The following is a 7,537-nucleotide window of genomic DNA, read 5'->3' as shown; positions in this document are numbered from 1 at the left end:
GCTGGACAGAGTAGATAGGGAGAAACTGTTCCCACTCATAAAAGAATCAAGAACGAGAGGGCACAAATTTAAAGTGATTTGCGAAAGAAGCAAATATGACATGAGAAAAAACATTTTCATACAGCAAATGGCTTGGGTCTGAAACGCACTGCCTGGAAGTGTGGTGGAGGCAGACTCAATCGAGGCGTCCAAGAGGGCATTAGATGATTATTTGAATAGAAACAATGTGCAGGAGTATAGGGAAAGGGCAGGGCAATGGCACGAGGTCATAACACTCATTTGGAGAGCCGGTGCAGACATGATGGGCCAAGTGGCCTCCTTCTGTGCAGTTAAAATCCTGTGATTCTCTGATTCATGGAATCGGGCCAGCTTTTCAGTGAGTCGTGGTTCTCAGAGGTGTCATGAACCAAAGTCTCTGTGAGGGAACCTTTTGAAAGGTAAGTTCAAATGGTCCTCATCCTTCCCTGTGCCAAGGAGTTTCCCTCCAGAAAAAGGCAATGGCCTCTCATGCCCCCCATGCCAAGGCATGACCCCAAACAACCCCTATGGTTCCTCATCCCCCCATGCCAAGGAATGCCTCACAAACAACCCCAATGGACCCTTATGCCCCCATGCCAACATATGCCCCCCAAACACCCTTATTGCCCCTCATGCCCCCATGCCAAAGAATGCTCCCCAACAACCCTAATGTATCCTCATGCTCCACATGCCAAGTATAAGCCCTAAACAACACCCATGGTCCCTCATGGCCCCCATTCCAAAGTATGTTTTAATACTCTAATGGATCTCTGGGCTCTCAGTCAAGAATACATAATAAGGCTTGGCTGAGAGCCCAGGAACCCATTAGCCTGTTGAAACACCTCAGCCCCAGGGAAAACACTGCTTGATTGACAGTTCTGGCTCTCCCTGATCTCTGCTGTAAATTTCATAATATTTATTTATACAAGATTAAGATGTGTCATGTGCTTACAGTTTCAGCTAATGAAACTTTTAATGGTCTGGATGATTGACACTTTTATTGCCCCATAGTAACAAGGAGAATTTTTATAAGAAAGTGGAAAGTTATCAATGAATGACTGTTTGTTTTAAACCTTTTTTTACACATACTAGTGCCATTTTAGGATTCATTACTTCTACACAGTGTATAGTGAGTGAATGGGGGTGAAAGTGTCGGAGCTTGACACGTCAAGGTACGCCTCTCAAAGAACCCCTATGGCCCCTCATGCCCCCATACCAAGGTATGCCCCCAAACAGACACTGAGACAGACACAGAGACAGATGTAGAGTGGCATAAAGAGAGGCATAGAGACAAGACACCGAACCAGACACAGATACAGTGACAGACACAGAGACAGAAAATGGTTGCATTAATATATAATATTGTTACCTGTGTCTGAACAATTTTATCAAGGTTTTTCATCAGAGACCCGTGTGAGAAGCTGAAGCCGGAGTTCATGCAAGTTCATCACTTGTTAGCTTGGAACGTGCACATGTGCCTACCATTAAAGAAACAGTTATGATTCAGCCTTTGACTATTTTTAAGGCAGAGCTAGATAGGTTCTTGATTAAGAAGGGGTGAAATTTTATCAGGGGTAGGCGGAAGGGTACAATCAATTCAGCCATGATCTTATTGAATGGCGGAGCAGGGTTGAAGGGCCGAGTGGCCTACTCCTGCTCCTAGTTGGTATGTTTGCATGTATGTACTAACAGCAAGGCTGGTCATTCCGAGAATATACTAGCACTCGCAGCTAGTAGGACCAGTCTTTTCTGATGAAAAGTCACTAAACATAAAAAGCTCCAGGAAATCATTTTAAGGAGAAATGAAAGTGACCAGGATTTATCATTTCTATGTAAAACATCACAACAAGGCAAAGGATGAACTTTCTAATGTTTTCTTTAAGTAGTTTTGAAAACAGAAACGTATATAATGGTTCTGGAATTCCAACGTTTTTTTGAAATTTGTAGGCAAGACTGTTGACAAGATTTTTTAAAATTCCAGGGACTATTGGTGTCGGTAATATTTTGCCAGATTATATATTTGAATGCTGGTGAAGAATACAGACATGCTTGAAACTGGCCAAGATTATCAGTCTCTCAAAAGGCTTCATCATTTTATCTTAAATCCTTTGTAAATTATGATTGGTCAAAGTTGGTTACATTGTAGTAAGGTCACCAGACACCCTTGCCAGCCATTCTGTAGCCTTTCTGAGTGAACTTGTCAAGTAGGTGCCAGTTATTGGTGGTTTCAATTCTCTCGACAATAATTCCCTTCTTGAATGGAACTGCTATATTTGAGGGGAACATGATTAGATTATATTAGACAATTGCTCTTCACATCCAGGATCTAGGTTTGATTCTTGTCTAACCTGACCAGATCTTTCTCTTGCTTGCTTGAGGATCTTGCATAGTGATTTTGTGCAGTCTGGATGCAGTTCTTGGGGATCAGCCCACAGCTCAAACTTGCATTAATTGGCGTCCCCATGCCAAAAGGCCACAGGTTGGCTGGTGTGAGAAAGGGAGAAGTGCTACATTGGTGTACTAGTGGCGCTCCTCAGAGGTTGGAGTGCGGTAGATTGTTCTTGGTCTGAGAATTCTTGGCACTGACGCTGGGTTCTCAATATGGAAGGTGTTCATCTCTCATCCCAACGGATAGAAGATTAACATTTTCTTTTGACCCGTAAAAAGAAATATTGTGCTTGATGAGTCCCCTGATGATACAATGAACAAACTGTCATCCTGCTGTAATTTTCCAGCAGTCTGGCACAGCATGTGCACTTTCTATTTCTTTAAGGTTTCATTTGTCTCCGAGGAGTTCTCCATGGTTGTTTCTAGTTTACATAGCAGATGTGAACTATAACCCCATGCTTTACTCCTTTCACTAAACCCCCAGGTTCATGTGTTCCTGGTTTATTAAGTACATCAAGCTGTGTGGATTCTTCCTGTAAAAAACATACTATGACATTTAAAATGAGTTGAACTTATTGAAATAGATAGTAAATGGGAAGATGGAGTGTGGTCTGGTTTTGGGTGTCAGTGCTGCACAGTAATAAGGGTAGCAGATGTAAAGACTTGAAGGCGTATCTTGCTGTGAGATCAAGGATAGCTCAGGTAGGAGTAAGTGCATCCATCTTACTGTCAGAGTAGAGGAGCCATTCAATTGTTTTCATCATCCTTGAACTGTTTTCTTTTCCAGGCATGCTTTTCTCTGCAAATTTCAACACATCAATATGATTTGTGCAGACACTCTTCAAGCCATGCTCACTTCTACTAAGGGTCTGACATTTTTGCTGGACTGCAGCATGCTAAAAATGCTTAATGCCTGATCATAAATCCTTATCATCCACTATCAGCTTTTTAAAATACAGTGGTCCAATATCTTAGCCAATAGTCGCAATCTATTAAAAAAAAATGAAACAGTCCCTATTGTGTATCATGGGCGAGTTTGTGCTAACATGGTTTGCCTAATCCTTGTGGTCAATGGTAAAATCACAATAGGTCATAGCATGAAATAACTCCGAAGCCTCCACTTTCTGACTGTCTATCTGTAATTGTTAATGTTGCTCCTAGGCCTGGCAAAGGTGGCATCCATAGGTATGGGTGGTGCTCAGTTAAGCGGAACACTTGGCTCAATTACCCACCTTCCTTCTGTGGCTATGTTTGTGCCCGATTGCCCTGAAGTGGGAACAGTATCTGCTGGTATGCTTGAAGCTTTCCATGGCTGGTCAACACCAGAGGAATTGGAGTGCATCATCAACACCCTGGACCATACTGTAATTTGTTAAGTTTGCTTTAATTGTGCATCTTGAAGGAGACACTTGCTAGCATTCATTGATGATGGCCACTGTTGTTAATAACATGTTAATTATATATTTTTTAAACCATTCATGGGGCATGGGCATTACTGGCTAGGCCATCATTTATTGCCCATCCCTAATTGCTCAGAAGGCATTTAAGAGTCAACCACATTCCTGTGGGTCTGGAGTCACATGCAGGTCAGACCAGCAGATTTCCTTCCCTAAAGGGCATTAGTGAACCAGATGGATTTTTACAACAATCAGCAAGGGCTTCATGGTCATCATTAGACTTTTAATTCCAGATTTTATTGAATTCAAATTCCACCATCTGCCATGGCAGGATCCAAACCTAGAGCATTACCCTGAATCTCTGGGTTACTAGTCCAGCGACAATACCACTACGCCATCACCTCCCCTTGTCATTAAGGTTAAGGATACACAGGTGAAGGGCATTGATTAATTAAGTAACTTGAGCATATATAAGGAGAGACCGCTAAGACACTGGGTTTTGGTTAGGGAGTTTTTGAGGCAGAAACTTGTAATGTTGCATTCTATAAATAAATCTCATATTAAACAAAAGATTGGTATCTGGTTTTAGAAAATTTAATAGCTGCCATCCTAAGTGGTCACTTAAATCAAAGATTTAACAAGGCAAACAGCCCCTTGAAGACTTGAATTGGCCTGAAATCAGCAGAACTTTTAAATTGGTAAACATTGAACTGCATAAAATAGCCGACATGTTTAATTCAGTGTAAGAGGTGTCTTTGCAATTGACGCCTATGGCGATGACAAATGGTTAGTGTCATTTGCCTGATATTAGGGTGGCTTACCAGCATAAGCACAGACAGTGTACATGGTGGGGACTGTAATAGAACCTTTGTTGGGTACAGGATCTCAATTGTCATACTTGTACAGTGCATGCTGTGCTTTTCTCTGCATCTTTTAATAAAATGGTAATATGAAAAGCAGATTGTGCAAGGGTTTTTTTGATCACTGGGAGTCTTTTACTTTCTTGGTTACAGAATGGTGGTGGATGTTTAAGTCAATACACACATATGAAGTTCATTTATTTGCATTGTGATTGTATGTAAAGCTTTTCCAAAAAATCTTGGAACCTTACAGCACTGAAGGGGGCCACTTGGCTCATTGTACCTTTTCCTACTCCTTGATAGAGCTATTCAATTATTACCACTGCCCTGTTCTTTCCCCATAAATCTGCAATTTGTTTTCCTTTTCAATTATATATCCAATTCCCTTTTGAAAGTTATTCTTGAATCTGCTTCCAACTTTTCAGGCCAGACCATAACAACTCAACTCATTAAAAAATAATCTTCCTCTACTCCCCTCTGTTCCTTTGCCAATTATCTTTAATATGCGTCCTTGCATTATTGACCCACCCACTAGAGGAAACAGCAGCTCCTTATTTACCCCAACAAACCCCCGACCCTGATAATTTTGAACAACTATATTACATCTCCCTTTAAACTTCTGCGCTCTAAGGAGAACAGTCCAATCTCCTCTCACTGAAGCCCCTCATCCCTAAAATTGTTCTAGTCAATAATCTTTGCACCCTCTCCAAGGCCTTGACATCCTTCCTAAAGTGTCATGCCCAGACACAATATTCTAACTGGGGCCTAACCAGTGATTTAGGAGGATCTAGCGTAATCTGCTTGCTTTTATACTTTATGGGAGAAAACTTCATCTGCATAGGCCACTTAAAGCGGCTTTACGCAGCCCGGTAATTCCCTGAGGCCAGACAGAGTCACGGGCTGCAACCTGTGCAGTGTAGTGCTTAGCAATGATATCAATGAGGAAACCTGCGTGGGTAGCAGCCCATGGTGCTGTCTGACCCCAGGGAGTCAATGAATGCAAACAAGCTTTCCCCCCATGTCTCTGTTTAAAAAATCAAGGATCCTTTGTGCTCTTTAACAGTTGTAACAACTTGTCCTGCCACTTGAAAGCTTTGTGTATGTGAGTCCCCAAGTCTTTCAATTTCTGTCCTCCCTTTTAAAATGGTACCATTTTGATTTCAACTAAAACTGGTTGCATGTGGCTGGAACAGTGTTACCGTAGAAACATCTAAAACTCGTCAGGAATTCTTCTGCAATGGTTTCCAACCTTTTTGGTTGAAGGACTCCTTTTCAAATGGATTAGTGATCACAGCCCTCCATCTAAATTATAATATGAAATAATTCTCATAATAACTGGACAAACTTGTATTTTTCTTTCTTTGTGTCTAAGTAGTATGTCATATACACTAGTTAAATACTTAAAAAATTCTCTCTTAAACAAGGCTGAGCTCACCTGGTGGCCACCAGCAGCCTTGGTAACTGTGGGTCTACCTGGCAATTTTCCTGTCTCTTGCTCTTCACCCTCCTCTGTGCGTGCTCCCCTCTGAGGGGAGAGAGACAGTCCACTCAGCGTTGCCGTACCCCATTCCCACCTCCCAGCTCACAAGAAGTCCGCCTCCAGCTACCACTCATTTGCGAACTGCATGACTGTTTCACAGACCCCCCCCCCCGCACGGTCTCTTTGGACCTCCACCCCAACGGTGTCTGTGGATGGCAACAGCATTCTAACTGTTCCCCCTCAATGTAACAGCACATCAAGAAAATGGTTTGTGGTTTTAAATCAGATTTCCCTGCAAGTACTGATTTGGGAAATTGAGTGGGGATACCAAGGCAAGTGTGTATTCCATTTAAATATAAAACAGAATCTACTCTTCAAAGTAAAAGTCTGACTTTTATCCTGTTCATGTTGGTCTTAACCATCTTGATCCAGGCTTACCCCTCACTTCAAAGTCATTACAATGCAATACTAACTGACAGTTTTCTCCCTTCAGGTATAGAGAAAGGAAATCTACAGCATTCAGAATCTGCGAGTTGACATATCTGTTGTGACAGTGTTTTCACAGCTGTGACCTCTCTGTATCAACACACAGTACATATTACACCTTCAGCAGAGGGCAGCGAAAGACACAGAAAATGTTATTCCACATCATTCTCCATCCTTTGTCATTCATTCCCAGAGATCAAAGCATCTTCACTGAACTGATCAGTGTGACTGACAGCGAGAGTAATTGTTGGGAAAACTCCATTCAAATCAGCATAATTCCAGAATGCTTCCAACAAGCAAATAGAAACTCTCTAGCAGCCATTTTATCATTTCTTTTTTTAAAATGTCGTTTTCAAGTGGTTGCTTGTGAAGTTGGGTGCTGTCAGAAAACTCCCCGGCTGCTTAAATGGGTAACTTCACTCTGCGGCATGTCATGGAACCTTCCAGTCTCCAAATTAACTGCCCACCCACCATGTCTACATTGAGTGAACTGTTCTCCTCTGAGGTGCAAGTCGGGATGCTCCATTTATCTCCGCATTCACGTGCTAGAGAGGGGAAGAATGCTCACTCTCCCCATGTTTGACTGTCTCACAGGAAATCAACAGAAGAGGAAGATCTTGCCTAATCAAGCTCCATGACATATTTTGTGTCTCAATCGTGAATTTAAGTAGAAAAGTCAGCACGCCCTGCAGCATTTTGCACCCGGGGAGAGGACTGATTGAAAACAAGTGTTGTTCATTTCTGTAATGAGGACAAGAGATTGAATGAGAGCCAGCATTAAGACAATAAGAGGGCCATCAGAGTTGACACTGAAAGAATGAAAAGACAATGAGATCTGGAACTGAAACAAAGGAAGGTAGAATTAAATCCAAAAGCTCTTCACACTGAGAGATCTTGGAATGCTTTGC

This window comes from Cetorhinus maximus, chromosome 6 (genome assembly GCF_964194155.1).
Source record: "Cetorhinus maximus chromosome 6, sCetMax3.hap1.1, whole genome shotgun sequence".
Taxonomy (NCBI): domain Eukaryota; kingdom Metazoa; phylum Chordata; class Chondrichthyes; order Lamniformes; family Cetorhinidae; genus Cetorhinus; species Cetorhinus maximus.
The sequence above is the reverse complement of the archived record's forward strand: the minus strand, read 5'-3'. Positions refer to the sequence as shown.